Source organism: Dendrobates tinctorius, unplaced genomic scaffold (assembly GCF_039654945.1).
Source record: "Dendrobates tinctorius isolate UK_male_01 unplaced genomic scaffold, ASM3965494v1 ptg000120l, whole genome shotgun sequence".
In the NCBI taxonomy this organism is placed as follows: domain Eukaryota; kingdom Metazoa; phylum Chordata; class Amphibia; order Anura; family Dendrobatidae; genus Dendrobates; species Dendrobates tinctorius.
The window spans coordinates 16,823,865-16,839,462 of NW_027361788.1; the positions used below are offsets into that span (position 1 = coordinate 16,823,865).

The 15,598-nt window shown below is 45.9% G+C and overlaps 1 protein-coding gene across 3 annotated transcripts in view; it reads right to left on the reverse strand.

The window, feature by feature from the left end:
* Nucleotides 1-2,935, reverse strand: part of LOC141101616 (protein bicaudal D homolog 2-like) — a 45,654-nt gene extending 42,719 nt beyond the window's left edge. Inside the window, exons 1-2 of one of the 3 annotated variants that reach the window (XM_073590791.1) lie at nt 2,712-2,935; nt 2,523-2,616 (exon numbers count right to left, since the gene is read on the reverse strand). The gene's annotated coding sequence lies outside the window, so the exon portion shown is untranslated. The remainder of the gene's footprint in view (nt 1-2,522; nt 2,617-2,711) is intronic. The other 2 variants (XM_073590790.1, XM_073590792.1) reach the window with 2 other exon arrangements.
* Nucleotides 2,936-15,598: the final 12,663 nt, after the last annotated feature.

Sequence of the window (15,598 nt, forward strand, 5' to 3'; positions counted from 1 at the left end):
GAACAGTGTGATGGTGGAACACTGCACCCCAGCCGAGGAGGCTGGCATCCGTTGTTACAATCTGCCAGTGAACCGGAAGAAAAGGCCGCCCCAAGAGGATGAGATGTGACGTCAACCACCAGTTGAGTGACCGCTTGATCTGGCATGAAAGACGAACAGGGCGATCCAGGGACAAATGGTGTGTTGGAGAGGTCTGGCGTGAAATTGGGCAAAGGGAACTGCCTCTATCGCCGCCACCATCTTTCCCAGGACCCTCATGGTTGTTTGGAGAGACGGAGATCGTGTGGTCTGCAGCGATTGTACATCCTGCCATAGGGAGAGAATCTTCTCTTGTGGGAGAAAGACCCTTGACCGACGAGTGTCGAACAGGAGGCCCAGAAAAACAAGACGTTGAGTAGGAACCAGACATGACTTTTTCCTGTTGACGATCCACCCGAAATTGGAAAGAGTGTCTAGGACGATCGTCAAACTTCGGCGTGCCTGTTGGAAAGAGGGAACTTTGATCAGAATATCGTCGAGTGTACATGAAGAGTCTGCGTCTCAACCAACCGACAGGCTCTGGTAGGCGAGTGGGTGGGAGACTGGCGACGAGGACCCTCTGGATCGCTGACACATCTTCATGTTGGCGTCCGCCTGGAAGGCTGGTGGTCCTGCTACGGAGAACTGCGAGGATACGGGGTGGCAGTACACGCCGTACACAGACTCCTTGTGGGAGTACAGATGTGACCATTCACACTGTATCCCTCCGGGAAAACCTGAAAAGGAACGACGCACATCGAGGTAGATATGGGTCTAATTAAAGACCCGTGTCCACCTCCTACTGACACTAAGCTAAACTGAGGAATTCCCTGCTGGTCGGTGGGGTGTACACTGCAGAGGAGGAGCTAACTTTTTTTTGTGCATAGTGTCAGCCTCCCAGTGGCAGCAGCATACACCCATGGTCTCTGCGTCCCCCAATAAGGCGAACGAGAATTAGTATTTTTTCCACAAACATGATCTTTTAGTCACCATTTTCAGGCACGTGACATTTTTTGATCGCTTTTATTCCGATTCTTGGGACGCAGAATGAACAAAAACCAGCATCTGATGAATTTCTTTTGAGGGGGTGCGTTTACACCGTTCCGCGTGCGATAAAATTGATAAAGCGGCTTTATTCTTCGGGTCAGTACGGTTACAGCGATACCTCATTTAGGTCTTTTTTTATGTTTTATGAAATGAAAACTTTTATATAAAAAATAATTATTTTTGCATCGCTTTATTCTGCGAGCTATAACTTTTATTTTTTCGCTGATGATGCTGTATGGCGGCTTGTTTTTTTGCGGGACAAGATGACGTTTTCAGCGGTACCATGGATATTTATATGCGTCTTTTTGATCGCGCGTTACTGCACTTTTTGTTCGGCGGTATGATAAATCATTACTTTTTGCTCCTTTTTTATTTTTTAAGGGGTTATCTAATGGGACAGTTTTATAGGGCAGGTCGTTACGGACGCGGCAATACCAAAAGTGTACTTTTGGTTTTTTTTTTATTTTCAAAAAAATGAATTTATTGGGGGAATATTTTTTTTTTTTCTAATTTATTTGGCGATTTTTAAAAAAATTATTTTAAGACTTTTCTTTAACTTTATTACATTGTCCCAGGTGGGAAAGCACTGTCCTGTGACAGATCAGCGATCTGTCACAGGCAGTGCAGCAGGCTTCATCGTGCCTGCGCTTTGCAGGCACTGAGGAAGCCAGCTCCCTGCAGGCCCCCGTCGCCATCTTGGATTCGGGGGCCTACAGAGAAGGAGCCCCCCGCAGCAGCGCTGCGCATTGCGCTGCTGTGGGGGGCTCAGAGAAGCACGGAGGGAGCCCCCTCCCTGCCAATGCTTCCCTTTAACCCCCGGTACACCGCGATCTTGTTTGATCGCGGTGTGCAAGGGGTTAACGTGTCAGGGGTGGTCCGTGACCGCCCCTGACACATTGTGCCGGGTGTCAGCTGTGATAATCAGCTGACACCCAGCCGCGATGAGCGGCGCTCACCACATGGGCGCCGCTGATCGCTATGATGTACTATCCCGTCCCTGGGATTGAAGTCCAAGGGCACATGGACGGGATAGTACATCTCATGGCAGAAAGGGGTTAAAATAATTGCACCGCATGTCTTTTACAGGGTCTTTCTTTCCCTGAACATTCAGCTTTGATGTGGTCTGCTGTCATAAATCTGCTGGGGGGGGGGTGTATGTGAGTGTGTGTGTGCGTGCGCGAGCTAACAGTTGTCAGAATGAGCTCACTGATGGATTCTCAGTTACCTTATCCAATACACAGTGCAACATAAAGTATATGAGGAAAATGGTGCAAAAATACAACTTATGTAAAAATAAATAAAGTCCCCAAACGTGGTCAAGCCCCTTCAAGTCTCAATCGCTGACTTAACTCTTGTTGGACACCCGTCTTCATGACATTTCATCTTCTGTCACTGCAGCAGATAGCCAAGAGCAGTGTAAAGAGACAACTCCCCTCATGCATTTGGCCAACACTTACTGGGAGTAGTAGTTCCACAACACATGATCCGCGGCAGATAGAGGACGCTGCCTCAGGTCACGTGACGCTGCCAGCTCTGAGCAAGAACAAGGTACTGAAGGAAATATAACCGAACGGGAGGGAGCAATAAACAAAACGCAAGAAAACAAAAGAAATAAGCCGCCCGCCCTCAGTGCTCCCAGTACTCACTCGGTGTCCTACGTTACACGGCCATTAGACGGACAGGGGAGCCGTTGGTTTGTCTGCAGCGCTCAGAGATGTGCGAACCGCTGCGTGCCTCCCTCCGCCTGTTCCGAATCCGCCTACCTCGGTCAGTCGGTCACTAACAAACTCCGTTTGCTTTTGAAAAGCTTCTCCCGCCCAATGGTTTCGCCCCGCGTTCACGCCAAAGTGATTTCTCATTGGTCGGCCGCTCTGTCAGTCTCTGTTTTGCGCCCGCCCACATAGAGCTTTGGACGTTGATTGGCTGTTTATGTATGGGGGGGTTGTGGGTTGTTTTTTATGCCGGCTTGTCGGTGGCGGTGCGCTACGTGGGCACTAATGTGTTGTGCTGGTCGTAGGTTACCTCCGGTTGTTGGTGTGTGCAATAGGAAAAGAGGCGGGAAAGTCACGGAGCATTTCCCAGATTGAGAACCTCACATGGATTGTAATGCAGAAGACACGCTTCTGCCCGGAAATTCACCAGAAAAGTGCAATAATGTGAGAGATAGTCCACCTCTTTACCACATAATATACTGGGAAACAGGAAAATGATAACAGGTGTCCCAGGTGAGGTAAAATGGTGAAAAACACACTACACTGCCATTGTTTTTTATGTTTCGTTTTCATATTCTTTGTGAGGTAATAGCGTACCTGACGGTCTGAGTCTCAGGGTCAGGACCATGCAGCAATACCCGATTTATATATTTTAAAGCTTGGTGCCATTTTTTTTTCAATCATATGCCCTCAGGAGGTCTCTTCTGGGCCAATGGGATATAGTTTACACCTACTGGGCTCGCGACTCTAATCTTTAAAGGGATTGTTCACTACTGGGCGATCTGTATAGCCCCTCTCTGACATCCGACATACTATCCTGTCCATGTGACCTGGGCCTTTCTGACCGTGGATGAGATAGTACGTCATGCCCTTTAATTCGACACTGCGACTTAAAGGGAACCTGTCACCTCCCGCCAGGCGTTTTTAAGTAAAAGAGCCACCTTGTGCAGCACTAATGCTGCATTCTGTCAAGGTGGCTCTGTTACTTAGCTTCTGTTCCACCGCAGAAATAATCGTTTATAAAATTGTTCAAAAATACCTGAATTTTGACGGGGGCAGGTCTTTCCCCCTCTGACAGACGCCTCGCATCCATTACTCATTTCGTATTTAGCGCCGCCTGCTCAGTTTTCTTTTGAAATGCTTGTGCCTGCGCTGTACTTTAGTTTTGTGGGCATGAGCACTTAGCGCTGTCCGACGTGCCCGTGCTCTCAGATCACATCTCGGCCTTCATATCATGCGGCCACAGATCTCGCCCTGCAGTCGCTTATGATTTATTCACACTGCGGGGCTGGGAATCTTGGGCATGAGAGCCGCAGAGAACTACTACAGGTTCCCTTTAAGTCGCGGTGAAGGCATTAAAATTCTGATGCCATCTTACCTGTAGGAAGATGATGTTGACATCCCAGGGGCTGTCCCCGGCCTCCCGATTGCTGTGATTGGCTGTTCAATTCAACCAGGCATCGGCCAAAACTGCTCAGACTGGCGCGATTGACAATCACATTGATCGGGCCAATCGCAGGGCACAGTAGCTGTGTTTCTGCGCTGTGCCCTGCAGGTACCTGCCTGGATCAGTGCTGTAATAGCACCGATCCTAGGCCAATGCCTAGGACAGGCTTAACGGTCTGCAGCTGCTGATTGGTGCGATTGATGTAATCGTCGATCGCGCCAGTCACAGGGCACAGCCGCGTTGTGACCTGCCTAGGAACGGAGCTACGAGCTCCAATCCTAGGCCGTTGCCTAGCAACAGCGGCATTACCAAGGCCAGCTCTGATTGGTGGGATCGATGTGATCATCGATCCCACCAATGACAGGTCACAGTAGCGGTATAACCGCTCTGTGACCTGTCTCTGACCTGTGTGTGACTGCTCTGCAGGTCCTCACACTAGCTTAGGATTCCTGCAAAGCGGTCACACTGCCAGATCTCCTGTGCTGGGCCTTGTGGTGCCACAGAAGCTTGTGACACCACAATCCCTGCTGAAGAAAGAAGAGATACTACAACCATAAGTGTTGAACCCTGCCCAATCTCTCTTCATCCATCCCCCCCTTCCCCCTCTTTTTACCCCCCCTTTGTGCCGCCTCTGCGCAAATTTATCAGCCGCAGAGCGTTGATTGGTGACGCAATTCACAGATCAACAGTCATGCTCGCTTTTCTTTATCACCCCCTTTGCGCCACCTCAGTGTGCACATTCAGCAGCTGCCAAACTTTGATAAGTTACACAGTTCACTTACCAGAGCTCGTGCCTGCCGTTTTCCTTTTTTTCACCCCCCTTGCGCCATCTCCATGCACACATCTAGCAGCCGCCGAACTTTGATAAGTGACGCAGTTCACTCATCAGAGCTCGTGCCTGCTGTTTTACACTTTTCTTTTCACAGGCATTTTTTTCTCCCTATTTGCTTTTTTTCTTTTAGCTTTTTCTTTTCAGATAAACGTTTACACCAATCACTATCCCCCCCACTCTCACACACACATACAGTTTATAAATAAAGCACACACGGCACCATATTTACAAAAAAAAGTCCCGCTTGTTACGTTCGTCCCAACAGCGCTATTCATTAGAGGAGGCATATGTTTTCCTTGCCTCCGACACTTATAGCGTGGGAGAGGATCCCACATTTCTTTACTTTTTAGATTCTTCATCTTCATCCTGTTCCTCCTCATATTCCTCCTCGGGTCCTGCAGAACCGCAATGCAGACATCCCAGGAAAGAAGATGAGGCAGCGCCCACCATTCCAGAAGATGAACCAGCGCACCCCATTGCGGACCCTGAATGGACCTCTCCCGAAAATTATGAGCCACTGATTCCTCATTTTGTGGCAGAATCAGAAATCAAGTTTGACACCACCGGCCTCCCAGAAATAGACTTTTTCAAAGTCTTTTTCTCTGAGGATTTTATGAACCTCATGGTGGACAAAACTAATTTATATGCTTGTCAGTTTTTGGCACAAAACCCTGGTTCCTCATTTTCTAATTGGTCTTCTGTAGACGCAGTTGAAATGATGCAGTTTTGGGGCCTGGTCCTTCACATCGGGATTCTGAGGAAGTCAGAAATTTTGCAATATTGGAGTTATGATATTTTATACAACACTCAGTGTTCCGAATGGTCATGGCCCGGATGTGTTTTGAGGCCATCCACAAATTCTTGCATTATACCGATATTGCACAGTGTCCCCCACGAGATGACCCCAATTTTGACCGTCTGTTCAAAGTTCAGCCGGTCATCGAACACTTGAACAAAAAGTTTGCTGAAGGGTACGTGCCCCAAAGGGACATCTGTGTGGATGACTCCTTAGTTAATTTTAAGGGAAGGCTCGGATTCCATCAATACCTGCCCAGGTACAGAATTAAACTCTACTAACTGTGTGAGAGTACCTCAGGGTACACCCAAAGGTTAAGAATTTATGAAGGAAAGGACACCAGGATTGAACCCCCTAAGTGTCCCCCTGTCCTGGTAGTCAGTGGGAAAATTGTGTGGGATTTGGTGCACCCACTGCTGGATAAACGTTATCACCTCTACACCGATAACTTTTATACCAGCATCCCACTCTTCAAATCTCTCTTTGCGAGAAGTATCGCAGCCTACGGTACTGTCCCTAAATATCAGAGAGGCCTCCAGAAAACGCTACTTGGACAGATGCTCAGAAGGGGTGACAGCAGAGCCCAATGTAGCGACCACCTGCTGGTGGTCACGTACAAGAATACAGCAAAAAAGGCAGAAATGCTTACCTGCCCAGGCCTCTAAACAAATGCACTATCAGGATGTAGTGGACCCATATAGTTAAAATGGCGGCAACACAGGTGCAAGAATACCAATGAGATAACCGCTCACATCCTACCAATCCATGGAGAGGGCGGTTGCTTGGTATATTAATGCACAATGAAGACTTGTATGCGGCGCTGTTCACACAATGGCAATGCACAGCATCCAGGTTAACAGCCTATTAGTTATGCCCTTCTATTAAATCAGGCGGGCTGCCCATTCCTCCAGGGCACGTCTCAAATCGGATGAGATGGCAGAAAGAACTACACCCTCATTTAGAATGGTATTAGGCTCGGTCACATCAAGAGAATCCGCAAAGAAACTCCTAGAAAGGGCGTCCGCCTTAACATTCTTAGTGCCCGGAAGAAAGGAGACCACAAAATTAAAACGCGTGAAAAACAAGGCCCATCTAGACTGTCTACAGGGCCGGACTGGGCCAAAAAAGCATCCCTGCCACACAAACCCCACCAGCCCACAAACTATAACACTCCACCTCGATCAGTGAATTTTGCGTTACTTTGTTGTGCTCCTCAATCTCCTAAAAGGAGACATTTCAAGAGTCACATGTGAATGGCGCCACACTGTATGATCGACCACAGCTGCATTTACATGCTGCTCTACATAGTTCCAATTTTCAGGATCATGGGGTCCCAGCAGTCGGATCTCCAGCAATTGAAATGTTATCCCCTCTCCAGAGGAGGGGATTACATGAGATAATGCATTTAAACCGCTTTTCCAATATTCTATTTTTATTTGGCCATAGTAATATTTAAAATACTAAACCAATATTGACCCTCCCAAAGTCCAATGTCGCCTCTTTGACAACAAGACAGGAGAAGTGGGTAGTGTGCAAGTCATACAGGGCCGGCTCCAGGTTTTTGTGGGCCCCGGGTGAAAGTCTCAGTGGCCCCTTTAACACATACCACAATTCATAATGCACAGATACAGCAGAGAAATATAGGTATACTCGTACAATGCCAAAGATTTCACTTCTTACATTACATGAGTGATAACTATTGTATAATAGGTCAGAATAATAAGCCCCATATATTACTCCTTACAGAATAATGATCCCCATATAATGCTCCATACAGAATATTGAGCCCTATAAAATGCTTCATACAGAATAATGAGCCCCATATAATGCTCCATACAGAATAATGAGCCCCATATAATGCGCCATGCAGAATAATGAGCCCCATGTAATGCACCATACAGAATAATGAGCCCCATATAATGCTCCATACAGAATAATGAGCCCCATATAATGCTTCAAACAGAATAATGAGCCCCATATAATGCGCCATGCAGAATAATGAGCCCCATGTAATGCACCATACAGAATAAAGAGGCCCATATATTGCTCCATACAGGATAATGAGTCCCATATAATGCTCCATAAAGAATAATGAGCCCCATATAATGCTCCATACAGTATTATGAGTACCACACAGTGCTCCATACAGTATAATGAGCCCTATATATTGCTCTATACAGAATGAGCCCCATATATTGCTGCATACAAAATAATAAGCCCCATATAATGCTCCATACAGTATTATGAGTACCACATAGTTCTCCATACAGTATATTAACCCCTTAAGCCCCAAGGGTGGTTAGCACGTTAATGACCAGGCCAATTTTTACAATTCTGACCACTGTCCCTTTATGAGGTAATCACTCTGAAACACTTCCATGGATCCCGGTGATTCTGACATTGTTTTCTCGTGACATATTGTACTTCATGTTAGTGGTAAAATTTCATTCAAATAACATGCGTTTATTTGTGAAGAAAACGGAAATTTGGCGAAAATTTCGCAATTTTCCAACTTTGAATTTTTATGCCCTTAAATCACAGAGATACGGCACACAAAAAACTTAATAAATAACTTTTCCCACATGTTTACATCAGCACAATTTTGGAACCAAAATTTTTTTTTGTTAGGAAGTTATAAGGGTTAAAAATTGACCAGCGATTTCTCATTTTTGCAACATTTTATTTTTACGGACCACATCACATTTGAAGCCACTTTGAGGGGTCTATATGATAGAAAATACCCAAAAGTGACACCATTCTAAAAACTGCACCCCTTAAGGTGCTCAAAACCACATTCAAGAAGTTTATTAACCCTTTACGTGCGTCACAGGAATTTTTTGAAGATTTAAAAAAAAAAATGAACATTTAACTTTTTTTCACAAAAAAAAAATTCAGGTTCAATTTTTTTTATTTTACCAAGGGTAACAGGAGAAATTGGACTGCAAAAGTTATTGTGCAATTTGTCCTGAGTACGCTGATACCTGATATGTGGGGGAGAACCACTGTTTCGGCGCATGGCAGACCTCAGCAGGGAAGGAGCGCCATTTGACTTTTTCAATGCAAAATTGGCTTGAATTCAGATCGGACGCCATGTCGCGTTTGGAGAGCCCCTGATGTACCTAAACAGTGGAAACCCCCCCAAGTGACCCCATTTTGGAAACTAGACCCCCCAAGGAACTTATCTAGATATGTGGTGAGAACCTTGAACCCACAAGGGCTTCACAGAAGTTTATAACGTACAGCGGTACAATTAAAAAATCATATTTTTTCCACAAAAATGATCTTTTCACCCCCAATTTTTATTTTTCCAAGGGTAACAGGACCCTAAAAGTTATTGTGCAATTTGTCCTGAGTACGATGATACCCCATATGTGGGTGTAAATGACTATTTGGGCGCATGTCAGAGCTCGGAAGGGAAGCAGTGCCATTTGACGTTTTTGGCTGGAATTGAGATCGGACACCATGTCGCGATTGGAAAACCCTTGATGTACCAAAACAGTGGAAACCCCCCACAAATGACACCATTTTGGAAACTAGACCCCCCCAAGGAACTTATCTAGATGTGTGGTGAGAACTTTGAACCCCCAAGGGCTTCACAGAAGTTTATAACATACAGCCGTACAATTAAAAAATCATATTTTTTCCACAAAAATGATCTTTTCACCCTCAATTCTTATTTTTCCAAGAGTAACAGGACCCTAAAAGATATTGTGCAATTTGTCCTGAGTGCGCTGATACCCCACATGTGGGGGTAAACCACTATTTGGGTGCATGGCAGAGCTCGGAAGGGAAGCAGCGCCATTTGACGTTTTTGGCTGGAATTGAGATCGGACACCATGTCGTGTTTGGAAAGCCCCTGATGTACTAAAACAGTAGAAACCCCCCACAAATGACACCATTTTGGAAACTAGACCCCCCAAGGAACTTATCTAGATGTGTGGTGAGCACTTTGAACCCCGCAGTGCTTCACCGAAGTTTATAACGCCCGGGCGTGAAAGTAAAAAAATAGTATTTTTTCCACAAACATGATCTTTTAGTCACCAATTTTTTCATTTTCCCAAGGGTACCAGGAGAAATTGGACCCCAAAAGTTGTTGTCCAATTTGTCCTGAGTACGCTGATACCTCATATGTGGGAGAAAACTACTGTATGGGCACACGTCGGGGCTCGGAAGGGAAGTAGTGACGTTTTGGAATTCAGACTTTGATGGAATGGTCTGCGGGTGTCATGTTGCCTTTGGAGAGCCCCTAATGTACCTAAACAGTGGAAACCCCCAACAAATGACCCCATTTTGGAAACTAGACCCCCTAAGGAACTTATCTAGATGTGTGGTGAGCACTTTGAACCCCCAAGGGCTTCACAGAAGTTTATAATGCCCAGGCATGAAAATAAAAAAATCGTATTTTTTCCACAAACATGATTAGTCTCCAATTTTTTTATTTTCCCAAGGGTAACAGGAGAAATTGGACCCCAAAAGTTGTTGTCCAATTTGTCCTGAGTACGCTGATACCTCATATGTGGGAGAAAACTACTGTATGGGCACACGTCGGGGCTCGGAAGGGAATTAGTGACGGTTTGGAATGCAGACTTTGATGGATTGGTCTGCGGGTGTCATGTCCGTTTGGAGAGCCCCTGATGTACCTAAACTATTGAAACTCCCCACAAGTGACCCCATTTTGGAAACTAGACCCCCCCACGGAACTTATCTAGATGTGTGGTGAGCACTTTGAAACACCAAGTGCTTCACAGAAGTTTATAACGCCTGGGCGTGAAAATAAAAAAATCATTTTTTTCCACAAAAATGATATTTTTGCCCCCAATTTTTTATTTTCCTAAGGGTAACAGGAGAAATTGGACCCCAAAAGTTGTTTTGTAATTTGTCCTGAGTAGGCTGATACCCCATATGTGGGGGTAAAACACTGTTTGGGCGCATGGCAGAGCTTGGAAGGGAAGGAGCACCATTTGACTTTTTCAACGCAGAATTGGCTGGAATTGAGATCAGACGCCATGTTGCATTTGGAGAGCCCCTGATGTGCCCAAACAGTGGAAACCCCCCAATTATAACTCCAACCCTAACCCCAAAACACCCCTAACCTTAACCCTAGCCCTAACCCTAGCCCTAACCCTCGCCCTAACCCTAGCCCTAATGGGAAAATGGAAATAAATTTCTTTTATTATTTTTCCCTAACTAAGCGGGTGATAACGGGGGGTTTGATTTACTATTTATGGCGGTTTTTATATTTGGCAGCTGTAATACGCTAAAAGACGCTTTTTATTGTAAAAATAGTTTTTGCATCACCACATATTGAGAGCTATAATTTTTCCGTATTTTGACCCACCGAGTCATGTGAGGTCTTATTTTTTGCGGGACGAGTTGGCGTTTTTATTGGTATCATTTTCGGGCACGTGACATTTTTTGATCGCTTTTTATTCCGATTTTTGGGACGCAGAATGAACAAAAACCAGCGTTTCATGAATTTCTTTTGGGGGGTGCATTTACACCGTTCCGCGTGCGGTAAAATTGATAAAGCGGTTTTATTCTTCGGGTCGGTACGGTTACAGCGATACCTCATTTAGGTCTTTTTCTATGTTTTGTCATTTTTTTGCAATGAAAACAATTTTATATAAAAAATAATTATTTTTGCATCGCTTTATTCTGCAAGCTATAACTCTATTTTTTTGCGGATGACGCTGTATGGCAGCTCATCTTTTGCGGGACAAGATGACGTTTTCAGTGGTACCCTGCATATTTATATGCGGCTTTTTGATCGCGCGTTATTGCACTTTTTGTTCGGTGGTATGATAATAAATCATTATTTTTTGCTTCGTTTTTTATTTTTATTTTTTAAGGGGTTCGCTAAAGGGGTTAACTAATGGGACAGTTTTATAGGGCGGGTCGCTACGGACGCGGCGATACCAAATATGTGTACTTTTATTGTTTTTTTTTTTATTATCAAAAAATGAATTTATTGGGGAATATTTTTTTTTTTTTTTTTACTAATTTATTTAGCGATTTTTTTAAAAATTATTTTTACCCTTTTTTTTTTTCTTTTTCTTACTTTATTACATAGTCCCAGGTGGGACATCACTGTCCTGTGACAGATCGCTGATCTGTCACATCACAGATCACTGTGACAGATCAGCAATCTGTCACAGGCAGTGCACAAGACTTCCTCATGCCTGCACTTTGCAGGCAGTGAGGAAGTCAGCTCCCTACAGGCCCCCATCGCCATCTTGGATCCAGCGGCCTGTTGGGAAGGAGTCCCCCGCAGCAGCACTACACATTGCGCTGCAGTGGGGGGCTCAGGGAAGCACGGAGGGAGCACGTTTTTGATCGCGGTGTACAAGGGGTTAACGTGCCTGACACATTGTGCCGGGTGTCAGCTGTGATAATCAGCTGACACCCGGCCGCGATCAGTGGCGCTCACCACATGGGCGCCGCTGATCGCATTAGACGTACTATCCCGTCCCTGGGAATTAAGTCCCAGGGCACATGGACGGGATAGTACGTCTAATGGCAGAAAGGGAAGCCCCATATATTGCTCCATACAGTATTATGGGTATGCCAAAGTGCTTCATACAGTATAATGAACCCTGTTATGAATGGGACACCGAGGAGGAAAACAAGACCAAGCTAAGTCACAGAAAACCAGAGAGGTTGGTAACTACGCGGATTGCAGACCCCTGATCCTAACCACACAACTAACAGCAGCCGTGAAGCGTACCTACGATGATTCTAGACGCCTCGTCACAGCCGGAGGACTAAATAAGCCTAAAGAAAGAATAGGGGAAATCTAAACTGCCCCAGAGCAGACCCCAAAGGAATAGACAGCCCCCACACATGTATTGCCGGTGAGACAAGATGAAAGCACAAACAATGGTAGGAAAATAGGCTGAGCAAACGATGAGGCCCACACTAACTAGAAAGGACAGGAAAGGAAAGATTCTGTCTGCAATCGCCAAAAAAACCCCTGCAAAAATGTCCAACACTTCTGATAGCAAAAAAACCCCTGAAGTCACTAGACTTCTCCCACTATATCAGCACTCTGGCATATTCTGAAAGCAAAGCAACTGAGACCAAAATGCCAGGAGGGAAAAACAAACTGGCACAAGCAGCAACATATGGCGGTGATGCAGCACAGCCCCAGCCGGAGCTGGCCGACCCGCACAAAGCAGGAATAGACAGAACTTGAACAAATGCAAACAAAAAAGCAAATGAATCACTTAGCTGGACAATGCAGGGAAAGAGCCGGATACGTCAGACCTCAGGAGGCAAGGCAGCAAAATCACCAGCAGGGATAGAGGGCTTCGACTGTCTTAAATCCCATTCTGAAGCCTCAGATCTCCAATCGTTGTCCTCATTATCAGGTGGTAAGCCTCTGTCAATCAAATCAGCTCCACTACCTCCATTAACCACCAGAGGGAGCCCAGAAAGAGAATTCACAACACCCGGCACTTGCGATACTTACCTCTTCCCACTCCTCCGCTGCGGCGTCTTCTGACTGTGATGTTTCAGGTCAGAGGGTGCAGTGACGTCACGTCGTTTGTGTTTTCATCTTGTCTGACCTACAATATATGTTTGGGGGCTATCTATCCCTTTGGGGTCTGCTCTGGGGCAGTTTAACTTTCCCCATTCTTGCTTTAGACGTAGTTAGCTCTCCGGCTGTGCCAAGGTATCTAGGATCATCGTAGGTACGCTCCACGGCTACTGCTAGTTGTGTGGATAGGATCAGGGGTCTGCAATCTGCTTAGTTACCAACCTCTCTGGTGTTCTGTGGCTCAGCTCGGGCCTGCTCTCCACCTCAGTGACCCATTCATAACAGCCGGGCCTCTGAGCAAGCGGGGAGGGGCGGACTCTTTATTAGCCCATGTGGCAACAGTTTACTTTAGTTCCACAGCAGAGAAAGGTTATGTTATGGATCTGACACGTTGCCACATGGGCTAATAAAGAGTCCGCCGCTTTCCACAATTTATCAGAGTGATTATATATATATATATTATATATATATGTACATATATACATACATATACACACAGACACACATAATAAGCACAGATACTGAGAATTACACCATGTATACAGGACAGAAGTATACACAGCTCCACAATATATACTGTGGTAAGGAATATAGAGTGCAGCTGTATATATAGTGTATAGTGGGACTCACCCTCGCAGACACGCTCATAGACATGCATGCAGACATGTACACAGAGACACTCACTTAGATAAGTACATAGATATGCTTATAGACACTCTTATAAACGCATGCACACAGACATGCTTATAAACAATCGCACGGAGAGTCGCATGCATACAAGCAGACACGCAAGCAAACACACAAGCAGACATGCACGCAAGCAAACACGCATGCAAGCAAGTAGACATGCAGTCTAGCTTGCAGGAATGCTGATAGAAATAATTATACATATGCATGCAGACATGCTTATAGACACACCCACAGACACGATTGCAACATGCATAAAGACACGCTTATAGACACACTCGCATACATGCTCACATGCTTACACGCACATAGACAGGCAGATACCTTCCCCCGACTTTTCTCTGGCCCACATGCTCCTTTGATGTTCCTCTCCAGCAGGATGATAGCAGTGCAGGTCGTGCTGCATTATATCTTTTAGCAGACAGGGCCGTGACTGTCTGCTTGCTGTGATGTGGCCAGGCCCGGCACACAAGATTTAAACGCACAGTGCTGGCTCGGGGGAAGAAGCAGCCGGTCTTGTGTCCCTGCAGAGCTGCTGGAGGAGCCGCCTGGGGGGCATATGCCCCTCTGCAGAGAAGCGGATCCCTGGCTGGGGTTGGTGGTGAGTAGCGCAGGGAAAAAAAATCTGCTCTGACGCTGGTAGCCTGGTACTGGCCAGCGTCAGATTGAAGAGCCCTGCGCGCGCAGTGACAACCTTTTCAAATGGCTCTGTGTGTGCGCACGCCTGCTTGCACACACTGACACAGGGCCGCCACTACGAGCACGTACTTTCTTGTCAAGTGCCACAGCGGCTCTTGTCAGCGCATGCAAGGAGAGAGCGTGCGCACAGGGCCTCTAGTAAGATGTTTTAAAGGGCCGGCGGCCCACTGCGTTACATATCCGCCAGCCCACCGGGAATCTGCCCGGTTCGCCAGATTACCAATCCGGGCCTACTGTCTAGGATTCAAGCGCTTGGCTGATTCAAGATAAATCAAATTCTTGTGATCAGTGAGGACCACAACTTGATGTCTAGCTCCGTCCAACCAATGTCTTCACTCTTCAAATGCCCACTTCATGGCCAACAATTCCAGATTCCCCACGTCATAGTTACATTCAGATGGGGAAAATTTTCGAGAAAAGAAGGCACAGGGATTCATCTTAGAGGTTACCGGATCTCTTTGGGACAAAATGGCTCCTGCACCAATCTCAGAAGCATCTATCTCCACCTGAAATGAGAGTCAAACATCGGGTTGCCGTAGAACCAGAGCAGAAGTGAATCTCCGCTTAAGCTCCTGAAATGCCGAGACTGCCTCTGGAGACCAATTCACCACATTAGCGCCCTTTTTGGTCAAATCCGTCAGTGGTTTAACAATACCAGAAAAATTACTTATAAATTTACGGTAGAAATTAGCAAAACCCAAATACTTCTGGAGAGACTTCAGTGAAGTTGGCTGAACCCAATCATAAATGGCCTGTACCTTGGCCGGGTCCATTTCAATAGCAGAAGGGAACAAAATGAATCCCAAAAACGAAATCCTCTGTA